Source organism: Cibotium barometz, chromosome 18 (genome assembly GCF_041138505.1).
Source record: "Cibotium barometz isolate CiBa-2024 chromosome 18, ASM4113850v1, whole genome shotgun sequence".
NCBI lineage: Eukaryota > Viridiplantae > Streptophyta > Polypodiopsida > Cyatheales > Cibotiaceae > Cibotium > Cibotium barometz.
The window spans coordinates 1,619,409-1,633,393 of record NC_141063.1 but is presented as its reverse complement, the minus strand read 5'-3'; positions in this window follow the sequence as shown (position 1 = coordinate 1,633,393).

Genomic DNA, 13,985 nt, shown 5'->3' with positions numbered 1-13,985 from the left:
TCTATACCCATAGTCGTATTCCTGCTTTGTTGGGTCACATCCAACAACCTCCCTCTACAAAAAACAATTAAGAAAATATATAATTATTTAAAGAAAAAATAAAATAAAAGGAGAAAATGATACTTTTATGAAATGAGTAAGAAAGGAGGATTTCCCGTCGGAGCCAAAGTGCGAAGCCCCTCGCTTCCGTAGAAGTCGGGAAGCACTCACCGCCGCTTGTTGTTGAAAAGCACCTAGGTGCGCGAACTGCGTGCGTGTCTCCACTCCTCGGCCGTACATACACTAGGCTTCTCTAAATTATTTTTCGCTGCTCTCTTGATATTTGCTCTCCTATTAGAGAGAAAAAGTTTGATGCACCACTTCATCCACTTCTCGGAGAAGCACAGGCCCACATGTGGCACGGGGAACTCCGACTTAAGCACATTAATAACATATTGCTTAGAAAGTTCATCTTGTACTTTCCACTTTTTGAAGGAGTTCACGAACTCTAGGTTTGCAAGTACATGCATACGACTCATGACTTGCTTTCCTCGTGCATCCATCATCACAAGGGCACCATCCGCATCCATGGTGTATGGTAGGAGGCGTGGATCGAACGATGGAATGGGTCTCCTGGGGGGGGCTGGCTCATAATGTGTAGATGATGAGCCCCCCATGTTGGGGAGACGCATCAGAGACCTAGTGCTACTTTTGCCACAGCGAAAGCAGCCGGCTCCCCCTGTGGTGGTGGTGAAGACGGACGTGAGGGAGCGAGGGTGGGTCTAGTAGAGGAAGGTGGTGTAGGCTCATCACATCCATACTCTGATGGGCCTGCACCACTTGGCCCTGTGCCTATTAAAGGATAGTGAGAAGATTGAGGGCTCCCCCTCCACTATAACCACCTACTCGTGGGATAACCACTCCTAACTTGACATAAGCAGCATTCTAGATAGCATGTAACAATGCCCCACATCTCTATGCGAGCTTATGCATAAGGCCCTATGCATACGGCTCTTGACCTAAACCTAATCCCTGGTACCCAAGGGTGCAAAAATACAAATAGAAGAAGTATAAACAAAGAGGGCTTACCTCTACTAGCCAAATCTGTATGAACCGTATGCGTGGGCTATGCCCTTGGAGGTCATTCGCTTGAATAGATCTACAAAAGATTATCATAATAAATCAAAACATTAGTTCATTATGCATAATAGGGCGTATGCATAATAAGGTTATGCATAAGCCCTATGCATACGTCCTATTGCATAAGCGGGCTATGCATAAAGAGGGCTATGCATGAGGAGGGCTATGGCATAAGAGGGCTATTGCGCATAAAGAGGGCTATTGCATAATTGCATAAGAGGGCTATGCATAGCCTAGCCCTTATGCATAGCCCTATGCATAAGAGGGCTATGCATAAGCCCTCTCTATGTATAGCCTATCCCTTATGCATAGCCCTATGCATAAAGAGTGCTATGCATAAAGAGGGCTATGCATAAGAGGGCTATGCATAGCCTAGCCCTTATGCATAGCCCTAGCCTATTGACCTAAGCCTAATCCTCGGCATCCAAGGGTGCAAAAACACAAAGACAAGAAGCACAAAGCACAAAGCACAAAGCACAAAGCACAAAGCACAAAGAAAGAGGGCTTACCATATGAGAGACTATGCCCAAAATCTTGCTCACTTAAATAATCCTACAAAAAAGAACCATAGTAAACAAAAAAGTTAGTCCTCATTAACACATTAGTAAGCAAGAAGAACAAGAGAAAAAATAGGCGAGTGCCCTAAACCCTACTCTTAATGCATAAGTGAACGAAAAAACTAGTTTATGTTAAGCCTAAACCTATGCATAATGCATAGAATGCTTAATAGAAAGCTTTGATGGAGAGCTCTCCATCTCAAAACTCTCTATTAGAGCTCTATGCATTAGGCTAGGGTTAGGGAAAGGGAGAGGAAAGAGAGGGAAAGGGAGAAAAGGGAGAGGGGAAGGGAGATAAGCTCACCTAAACCCTATTTCTTCCAAGCTTTCCATGAAAGCTTAGAAGACATAAAACCATAAAAGAGGAAAGAAAGCAAGAAGAGCTTACCTTGGAGAGGGAGACTTGATTTATTGAAGACCCTTGAGGGATGAGTAGAGGTGGAAGGAAAAGTCGCATTACAGGCATAGCTATGCATGTGTAGCAATAGAGAAGTAGATAGGTATTGACACCCGTCGATTTAGGCAGGAGTGACAGTTTCACATGAGGTTGCTAGTGAGAGCAGCGAAATTTCACTCTAGGGTTGTTGGTGAGGAGCGAAATTTCACTGGTGAGTAGCGTATTTTCGTTGCTGGGCAGCGTATTTTTGTTGCTGTGCAATGAAAAAACGGTGATGTGGTCTCGCCATCTAGCAGTGAAGGCTTGGGTAAATTTTTGTTTACAATACTGGATGTGTATGCGTGTTTTGTATGAATCCTAAATCAGTTTTAGCCAGGTTAAAAATGTCTGACAGTGATCACCAAGGGCCGAAAGTTGGATCCGAGGCATCGTCGAGAGAGAAAATTCGATGTGTGTGTAATCGATGCAAGGGCTTGTATATATACGACAACATCGTATAACAATTGAACATGTCCAAACATATGGTCTTCATGAGGCAGTGGCATGACCAAGTGTGGATGATGACATAGAGGAGAACCATAGGAGAGTTCTAAGTAACATGCCATACCATTTGGTGACGTCGGGTAGAGTGCAGAAGGTGGCAAGGCTTCATATGGAAAGCATGGCTGAGACTTATCTTCCCCAACCAATGAATGAGTGCCTCCACCATTGCCACATGAGGAGGAAGAGAATCTCATCATGGACGACATGGTGAATGACTTCTTTGGATGGGAGGTCATAGATGATAGTGAGCAAGCTCCAATGTCACAAGAGGAGGAAACCTTGCATAGAGAGGCAAGTACACCTTTGTATGAGGGATGTTCGTATTCCACACTGCGAGCAAACTTGGAGCTATTGAACTTGCAAACAGCTTATGGATAGAGTGATGCAAGTGTCACAAGTCTTCCCGCCTCATTCTATTGAAAATATTTCATGTTTTATATACTCTCCTTGCTAATATTTTGACATTTGATTTCTTACCGTATGTTGTAGGCTTCTCAAGAAGATTATTCCCCTTCAAAATCTATTACCGAACTCACGAGATGGGTGTCATAAAATGCTCTCTATGCTAGGTATGGATTACATAAAAATACATGTATGTCCCAATGATTGCATGCTATTTCGAGGGGTTAATAATGATGTAACACAATGTCTACAATGTGGGGAGAGTTGCTATAGGGATGATTTGCAAAGTGATAAAGTTCCTTGAAAGGTTTTGAGACACTTCCTCAAATCGGCTCATGTTGGAAGAAGACGATGAAGAAACCATTTTGGACGGGGCCGATGAAGAGCATGAGGAACATCAATCGGAAGAAGATGATGAGTCACCTATCAATCATGACAATGCTTCATTGGATCATGTGATAATGATAATGATATTGATATTGATATAGATATAGAACCCCATCTTTTCATTGAGATTCCATTAGATATAGACATTGATGAAGCAACACATATGGATTTATTACAAGATGGGATAGATTCATGATCTTGACATTGTTTCGCTTCTCAAAAGTTTTTAAATATCTTTTTTTTTCTCTCAAAACATGGCTCCAAGGGTCTTAATGGATGTATTTTTAAAACTATATATAATTTTTTGTTTGCATATGACATGTGTTTTCAGAATTCAGCATCCAACAACTCTCTGGAATTTCATGCAACGAAAATAGCACCGTAATTTCGCTGCTATCCTCTCTGTTAAAAGTAGCAAAATCATAGTCAGCAAAATTTTGCTGCTAAAGGCGCTTCTCAGTAGCAAAATTTTGCTGCTATAAATGCTGTGGAGTAGTGAAATTTTGCTACTAGAAGCACTATACTGAGCAATGAAATTTTGCTTCAGAGCAGCGAACGTAATCCCCAACATCCCGACAAAAAAAGCGCTGCTATGCCCCCGACGTGTTGTAGTGAGAGCTATGTCTTCCCTTAAACTTCTTGCTAATACAAAATCCTTAGTGGTCAGCCGATAAAGTGACTTGCTTTGGCATATATATGGCATAGGTAGAGTCTTTAAAGAGGCGTCCCACTAGTATTTCTTGAGATACTTATTGAAGGGCCATCATGAATATACTTTGTATTTGGTACTCTTCATTAGAGCCAAAAATGCTTAAAAAAGGGTCCTTTACTAATCTCGTGATTAAGAAAAGAGCGAAAGAGAGTGTGCCACGTGCACAAGAATATGGTATTCTTGTCTCCTCTACTTTGGAAGTAGTAGAGTCCATTTTGAGCTTTTTTCCTCTAATTTAGCCAAAATCTCCAAATTCAGATGGATTGTGGTGGTCCCTAGGATCCGTTATACTGATAAAATCTATCAAAAGATTTGAAAAAAGATGGCATTTTTGAAGTTTGGACAATCTACCTCCAATATTCCTTTTGGCACCCATACCATTTTCATTCTTCTTCTCAACGTCTAGAAGCTCTCATCTTCTAGCTCTCTCTCATCTCTTTTTCAACCTCACTGAGCATCATTGCATCTTCTAGCTCTCTCTCATCTCTTTTTCGATCTCACTGAGTTCCATTGTCTCATTCTCTTGCTTCTATTCTATATGGAATCCATAAGGCGTCCTTCTCCTTTAATAAGCTCTTGTGTCGTACACAACAAAAGGGATGATGGAACTTGGGAACCCAAGAGTTTCACTGTAAATGATTGGGTTACTATGTTGCCCTCATGTAAGGGATATCACAAGGTGAAAAAAACAAAAAAGAGGATAAAAAATACCATTGGAAGGGACACATTGCTGCTTTCAAGGTTACATCTAAAGGTTGGTTTGCTCAGGTGGTCCAACATGTTTACATGGCAAGGGATATGTACTTACCTCCAACTCAACATATTCCTATGCAAGCACATTGTAAGCTGTAGTTCAACTTTGCAAATATGTTTTCTCTTTTAATACAAGTTTTAACTTTGGATTTCTTCAGATATCTTTCCCTCAACAAGTTTTGAGTGGCAGCTTGTGGAGAGCTTCAGTGGTACTTTCCAAGCCATTCACAAAGAATTTGCAGAGCTCATGTATGGTGACCAGAATGCAGCTTTTTTTTAGTAAGGGTAATCTTTTTGTATACTACGCACAATACGTTGTTCCCCCAAAACCAGGTGTGTATGGGCAAATTGAGGATTTAGCAGTGCCAAGCCTTTCTTCTGTTAATTGTGACATTCAAGATGAAGCGACGGTGCAGAGCTTCAAACATAAAATATCGCACGATATTCAAAAGGCCATGACTTCACTCAGGGAGGATCTCGAGGAGGATACGATTATCATGGTTCGTGCCTCTACATGTCTTTATAGATTGCTTCAAAGACGCAAAGTTACAGAGGACAAAGGCATCACGGCTTAGTAAAAACTTCCCAGCACACAAAGCATTTGGACAACATTATAGGACTATTTTGGAAATCTAGAGAGTATGACCATAAGGGTGACTACATAAGATGCAATGCATGCCCTCAATCCTCGGCTTTGTCTTACAATTTCTCTCGACAATATCTTACTATTGGTTATGATTATAGGAGATACAAACTTAAGTTGGGTATCTGTGAACCTTTGGATTCTGATATAGATTGCATGTCATTTAGGTTTGAGTTGCAAGTTATTCCACATGCTGAAAGAAAGGAGGTTAATGTTACCTCTCAGTGGATGTTAAAAGACATTAGGGAAACCTTGGAGTTTCTTGACAACACCACCCCTAGTTACAAATTCAAGGTCAATGGTACTACAATTGGAAGAAGAGTTGAATGCTCTATATCTTGTATGAGTTGTTTACCTCCAACTGTTGTAATTTTTAAACCATGAATGAATAGATAATTGACATTTTTCTTAACCATGGCCATTTGTGAACAAACATTCAGTAGAGAACTACATCTTTCATAAACGAATTGTGATTTATATATAATAAATGGTACAAATACATCTTGTGAGTTACAAAATGTCACTGCGTGTGTGAAGTTACAAAATATTCTAATTCTCTTGATCTTCACTTTGTTTATTTGGGCTCCTAGACTTTGCTTGCTCTTGATCTTCACTTTGCTTATTTGGGCTCCTAGACTTTGCCTGCTCTTGATCTTGACTTTTCTTATTTGAGCTCCCAGACTTTGCTTGCTCTTGGGCTTCACTTGGTTTTTTTGGACTCCCGGACTTTGCTTCCTCTTGTCCTTGAGCAAGAACAGCACCGAAGTTGAGGGGCTTCTGAGCAGAGGGCTTCTCTGCATGAGAATTCTTTTGTGAGGTCCTCTTTAGTTGAGGTGTATTCTTTGTAGAGGACTTCTTTGCAGTGGTCTCCGTTGAGGCTTTTTGCATCTTCTCAAATTTTAAAGGAGAATGCACTAGAAAACCCTTACCGTTGCCTTTATGCCTTTTCAGCTTCTTCTCCTTCCCTTTTCTCTGAGCCTGATCTCCTAGAGTCGAGATCTATAGGCGTAATTGCTTTGTCCAATATAATCTCAATACATCTCTCTTATCCACCAAATATAAGATTTAGGGTATTTATTGCACTGCCAAAAAAAGTGGAGTTCTAAGAAAAATAATGTACAAATACATTAAGAGCAATGCAAAGGATTCTCTAGGGTTCTTACATTGACTTGTTGTTTTAACAACTTAAAATCTATTGTCCTAGAAGCATTTGCAATTACCCTCCATCCACAACTAGTACTGTCAGACTGAATTGGAACCTGAAATAATAGTGTAATTAAAAGAAAGCCATCTTCAAACAAAGAAACATCCAAACTAAATTCTCAATACCTCTTGCTAAAGATACTTGAATGGCTTCTTTGGATCTGTAAGGTCTTCATAATTCTTCTCTAAATATGCTAATACAATTTTGCAAGCACTGCAATAAAGAGCATATCAAACACGTGCAATGTTTGTAACAAAATTGTGATAGTTGATGAAAAGAGATAATATGGTAGTTGATGAAAAGAGATACTTACATTTTGCATTGACCATGGATACCAGCTAAGGAGTTCATGAAAGAAACCTCTCTATCCAAAACATCAATGAGTATAAGACTCCAATGGTGATTGCAAATAAAACAATAGTAAGAAAATATCTACTCACATGAGTTATGAGTTTAAAACTATTAAAAAATACTACCTTAAAATTATTAAAAAATACTCTCTTTCATTATATCCATGGGATGAATATATAATAGTTTCTCAGGCTGTCATATGCACTAAAAAACACTTCAATATTTTGATCCTGTCTCACTTAATATTCATAGTTTTCTCCATTGTCAAATATCCTCTTAGAGGTGAAGAGGAGGAACTTGAGGAGATTGAAGGCTCTTCAAACTTTTTCTTTCTTAGAGATTTAGAGGAAAATGATATAGAGGAGGAACTTGGACCTGAGGAGGAGGAGAGGCTTGCAAAGGATAATGAAATCACAGAATTAAAGGCACATATACAATTGTTCAGTCACCCAGGAAGGAGGTGGAGATCCATTGCATAAATATATTGTTCCTTCACTGCCAAGCTTTCCTATCAAAGATAAGGAGTATTTACTCCTTACTGATATTCAAAAGTTATTTAACTTGAGGGAGGACTATTGTCTTACCATCATTGCAGAGGGTTGTGAAACTGCTGAAGGGCTCATTGATATTGAGAATGAACATAATGATGAATTTGCTGCTTTAGATGTGTCTACTTCAGATGACAAGTTCATTGACTCAACTCATGCTTTATCATTATGTATTAAGAAAACATAAGAGTTACAACCACCAGTGATCTCCAACAAAGATGAATTTAATCAGCTTCAAGCTTCAATTGGTATTGCTAATGTTGGTAGGAAACAGAGTAATTATGTCTAACTTAAAGACATCAAAGAAACCTCAATCTCACTTTGGACATCAGATATACTTGAACACTTGAACAAGATGAAAATCAAAAGGTAAATGAATATGAATTTGAATCCATACATTTTATTGTTTTAACTTACAATAATTTCACAGTATTCCTCTTGTTTATAGTTGGAGCTAGCAGATGAAGACAACTTCTTAGGGAGAGGTAAAGGCTCAAGGCAAGCAGGATCTTGCAAGAAAGATATTGCACTTGGACACTATTTGTCCAAAATGGATGAGAATATTTTCCAGGTGTTGCATAGCCAGTTCTCCGAGGATGCAGACTGGCTTATACTTTGTATTAAAGCTCTTTGCAGACTATATGGCTTCTCAACTATACAAGCCAACGTTAACAAAATCATGTTTCTTGAGAAGATAGCCGATTGTAGAATTTTGGGTTATGGCCCTGGGTTTTCTGCCTCTAGAGTAGGATAGCTTTTGACATACTCTGCGTATGCTCTAGCTAAAAATAAAATCGATGTAAACACACTAGGTGGCTATAATAGAAGGAAATTTCTACGCTCCAGGGGAGCACTGACAGAGAATGATGATGTGAAAACTTTGGAATAGACTTTTTGTACATACTTCGGATTACAATAGATAACTTTTTGTACAAAGTTATGAATACAACAGTTCTCTTTTTTGACAGTGTTATGTGTCCGAAATGTCATTTTTCTGCATTCTTTGTAGTTGTTTTCTGAAAAACCAGTTCAATAACTCTGCAAGAGCATTGCTTCTTGTAGCCCCTCCACCATGTCTTGTGCTCCGAAGAAAGAATGATGTGCGTGCCTGGTAATGTGACTTTTCCATCCCTTGGTTACTGTATGTTGCTAGGGGTCCATGCTCCTCAACAAAATATGGCCCATGTACATGGAGGATGTGCTGCATAAAATAAAATAAAATAGCATATGTCAATTCCACTGAGCGTATCATGAATACAAAGGAGAGCGTATCATGAATACAAAGGAGTCTTACCAAATAGTATGTGATATCTTTTTCTCCCCATGCTTCTTTGATTATTTGAATGAGATTTTTAATAGAACTTTTGTACTCTTGTGCATATGTAGCTTATGTCTTTTGTTGTCTAAGAACATTTAAAAAGATGTCAAGATGCTTCCAAACTTCCATTCTAAGATTTGCTAGCCGCGGTGTACTGGCAACATTTGTTGTGATCTCACACAATTATTTCCAACAATTCTATGTAACATTCACTTGTTTTTGACTATGGTTTCCTAAAAATCTTTTGGCTTTTGGACCTCCCATGGAGACATCTGCCAAGACATCTTGTATCTTCCTTGAAACTATTGGATCTCTCCTTAAATGAACTTGACCCCCATGAAAGTTCATTTTTGATAAAAATGCTTCACATTTATCAATACATTGATCTGCCAGTGATGTTGGTTTAATAGAATATGCATAATCAAGATGAAATCTCGGAAGCTTGTCAATTATTCTTATCTCTGCATGCAAAGTGCATATGTGAACATTCTTAAGAGAGATAGGAAGAACGAGATCCCAAATGTCTTCTTTATTCTTGAACTTACTCAAATCTATAGAGTCTCTCATCGGGACTTTCCTTGCTGGTCGCAAACTGCTCCACTCTTTTGATCCCATACCTTCCTTACAATAAATGCAAGAATACTTTGCATTAGCCCTGTTGCATATTCCAAGCATACATTTGATAGTCTTTAAGTCAGCACCTGAATGCCATTCCACTTTGAAATTGCCAACTTCATCAACTATAAACATATCTCCAGTACTTTGGGATTGAATGATATTAGGAATACCTGTGTGTGGGAGAACAACCATTTGAGGGTTTGATGATTTTCAGTTGGTATCTGAGCTACACCAACCCACCAAAGCTCCATCTTCGACTATATTTTATGTTTTGGTTCCTCTCCTCTACCATTGATGTACTCAATTGCCTTGTTCATGATAGATATGCTCACTCTTTCCATCTTTTGTCCTTTTTGGATGTGTGCCTCATCTAGCTTCAACACAAACTTTAGCACACCACCACATTCTTCTACATTAATTTTATACATATGCACCATTGCAATTTGTACTTTTCTAAGATCCACCCATATATTGTTGAATGCATTATAGACAAATATACTCTTTTTCTTCTGCTTCTCATAAGGCATTATCCCTTCAATATGTATGTACTCTCCAAAAATAATCAAATTTTTTTGATTCATAGCAGTCCTAGTAGTAGAAATTGAAAGGGATCTTGGCAAACTAAAAGCCCTTATTCTCTTGCATGTACGATTTTGGAACCATAATCCAGAAAGAACTTGTTAACCTTTGCGGACTAATACCCATAGTTTCACAAGTCTCTACTATTTCATCTGGTTTCACAATGGTCCTTAAGTCTCTTACCAACTCTTTGAGAGTACGATCTCTCAAATTTGTATTCTCTAGAGATTGAAGAATTTTGACCAGATCTGCCTTGTTCATGGTTTCAATGAGAAGCTTGATTCTCTCCTCATTTCGATGGATATTAATACCTGAAATGTGAGAGACACATTTCTTTGCAAGGTTGAGTCTCCTCTTTTTAGCCCCACTACTTTCAGATAACTCACTTACATTCTTTAAAGTTCTCTTCCTCTCTCTGAATCCTCTTGGGGTTTCTTTCAAGTTTACTAGTTTCTCTTTTAAGGAGTGGTTTACAGCTTCTAGCTCTCTAATCTTATCGTAAAGCTTTGAAATAGTTTTCTGAGATGTTAATAAAGTTTCTTTCAGTTGATGCATTTGGACTGAGCACACAGAAGATGTAGAATATAACTTCATACAGTAACCAAGCAAACCATCAAAACCATCTCCAACAAATCTAATCAAGTCATGAACATTTACCAGTTGAAGGATCATTGGGATAAATACTTCCATCCACCCACAAATCAATGTGCTTTCTTCCCTCTAGTCGTAGTCTGTTTGCCTCATCTTTGTCCAACAATGCTCGGTGATGAATACTTCTCCAAGATGAGTAGACCTTATCTATGTTAATAGCAAGTTTGTATCTGCGTTCTCTTGCATTGAGTAAAGAGTTAGTGATAGACATTAGAGTGTAATCCACTATGCAAGGGTATAACAGAAAAGAATAGAAGAGAAGAGGAGAGAGAGAGAGAGAGAGAGAGAGAGAGAGAGAGAGAGAGAGAGAGAGAGAGAGAGAGAGAGAGAGAGAGAGAGAGAGAGAGAGAGAGAGAGTGTTTTAATCACATAGGGAAGTTACAGATTATTATAGCTCTAAGGAAAGACCCAATGACACATGCTTTGGGAAGGCTAATGTAAGCTCTTGACTTGAACATATTTGGTACCGCTACCAGAGACTAGCCTAGGGCTTATCTTTATTTATCCATCCATTATAAGATGTTGGGATCACCCAGTATTGCTCGGTGTTGATTAGGAGATCATACTTTGAAAAACATAAAATTTTGGACCCATTGGATGTGTTTAGTTGTGTATTTGATTTTGATTTAAAGTTTACTTACATTAGGGCATTCTATTTTGATATAAAGCTTACTTGCATTCTATTTTGATTTTGATTTAAAGTTTACTTACATTAGGGCATTCTCTTTTGATTTCAAGTTTACTTGCAAGGGCATTCCATTTTTATCTTTTGGTAAGGCAAAACCTTGGTTCATTGGTGATTTACACGAAATCGGAGCCTAAGAGGCTTTTATTTCATTTCTTTGATCCAAGGATTAGCTTAGTAATTATGATTAGGAGTGGAATCCACTCTAAAACATGAGCATTGAGTTCATTAGTGTGAATTAGAGTGGGATAGTCAATTTTAATTCATGCATTTCTGTATACTCTTTTCACGCATTATTTGAATTGTAGCTCAAAAGCATGAAAATACATTAAAAAAATCTTAATGGTTACATAACAACCATTAACTAAGATTAGGATCATTAATGACACTCCATTAAGTGTAAAAAAACATAAAACCACCAAAAACCAAACCAAATTAGCTTTAGCGACACTTGAGCCTGGATGTGGCCATGAGCCTAGACACATGAGACATAAGACTGTACACATGAGCTGTGCTTATCTAGAAACGTGAGCCTATTGACGTGAGCCTGGACACATGAGCCATAAGTCTAGAGACGTGATCCTATAGACATGATCCTAGAGACGTGAGCCCAACATCTCATGCTTTCTTTTCATATAATTTGTACCTCACTTCCAAAAACCCACCAAGCCTTTGATCCTAGCAAACATCATAGTGCTTCCTTGTTAAGAAGACTAGACTCCTTTCGATCTACCTCAAGGAGCTTTGGGAAGAAATGAGCTAATGAAACATAGACATGAGCATAGAAACAACGAAACCCATAGAACAGGACCTGCCATGGTGCTCCAATCTACAGAGATTCACCACAACAATTGGCTCTCTTAACAGTGCCATAATTTTTATGAAGAAGGTATTTAACTGCCCTATTTTTGGATGTAGCTCCAATGAGGGGATAAGAAAGGACCAAGAACTTCAAGGTTCACACCCACAAGAAGTAGTTAAACCATGTCCAACCAATGCTACAATGTTTCAAACATTTAGTGTCAATCCTAAGTGCTGGTTTATCCCAAGCGTACCATGACCAATAAGAAGCCCAACAACCATAGTCATGACAACTGGGAACATGTCTCTTTTATTGTACCACCATGGACAAGTGTTTCTCAATACACCCAGAGCAAGCGCATACAATGCAAGTAGGAGTCTCGCTCTCCATAAGATTCCATTAAAAAAGTACCTTTCATCACAAAGGGATCCACAATAACATAACATGTAAATGAGACTATAGACTCAAATCCAGACCGTCGATGGAGGATAAGTGCCATTGGAAACCGCACAGCTCAACCGCATAGGGTAAGAGATCTTGTAACCCAAAATAGAGAACAAGTGCTATTAGAAATCGTATCACTCAACCCCATACTAGAGGCAAGAGATCATGTATCCTAAAATAAAGGGTTATGTGTAACCACATCCTTATGTTCCGCCACCACATGAATATGCATATGACATGGATGTCGTTCAAAATGGGAATGGGGGTTGTAAACAAAATAGTAGATAGAGGGCCAAATTTGGGCAAAATTAAGCCAATCCACATGTCAAAGGATGATGAGACTAAATTTGATATAGGCTAGTAGTGGTGGTTGGCTCAACCCTAAGGGCAACCTAAAGGTCAGCCAGTTCCTCATGTATAACACCCTTACCTATTCCCACAAAGAGATATGATTAGATACGTACTTTATAGATGGAATCATACAAGTATAAAGTGTCTAATTTTGACACCTAGACAAAAACAATTTTGTGCTTATTGTTAGCACCATGGAAACCACGATTTAACCCATTGTTGGTAATATGGAATCCTGGCCCCACAACCAATGATCATGGTATGAAAGCAACCCCTAGACCTACTGTCCATACTAAATGCTTCTCAATCCAGTTCCCATTCATCAAAACCCTATACTAGAGGTATGTACATAGTCAATGCCATATCCACCTCTGGTATTACCATCACTACAAGGGATCGGGCTCATACCCGTGCTCCTAGCCGCTAAAAATGACTTGTGAAAAAAAGTAGCGGGCCTGTGTATAATCGCGGCCAGAGACATGCGTGTAAAAGCGCGTGTATAGGACTTTTCAGACGCATTGATACACGGGCATATACACACGTTGTCAGTTTAGCTGTGCTTAGATGTGCTGATACAAGCTCTATACACGTGTTTTGTGAGTTTAGCTGCGCTTATACACGCGTATTTCATAGATTTGACGCGTCTATACACGCGTGTTTTACAGATTATCCGCGTATATACACGTGACTTTTTGCAGAGTTGACGCGTTTATACATGCAAACAGAGTGAAAAAAAAAAGTCCAGAGAGTGCTATTTGGTACCTGAATGCTGTTCCAGCATTCCAGCACCCAATAACACTCTCTGGATTTTTTTTTGGGTGCATTGGACCATCCACGAGGAAGATATCCATGAGGAAGATTAAGACAAGAATGACATGAATGCATACATTGTCAATACACGATTTAAGACAGACATGAATG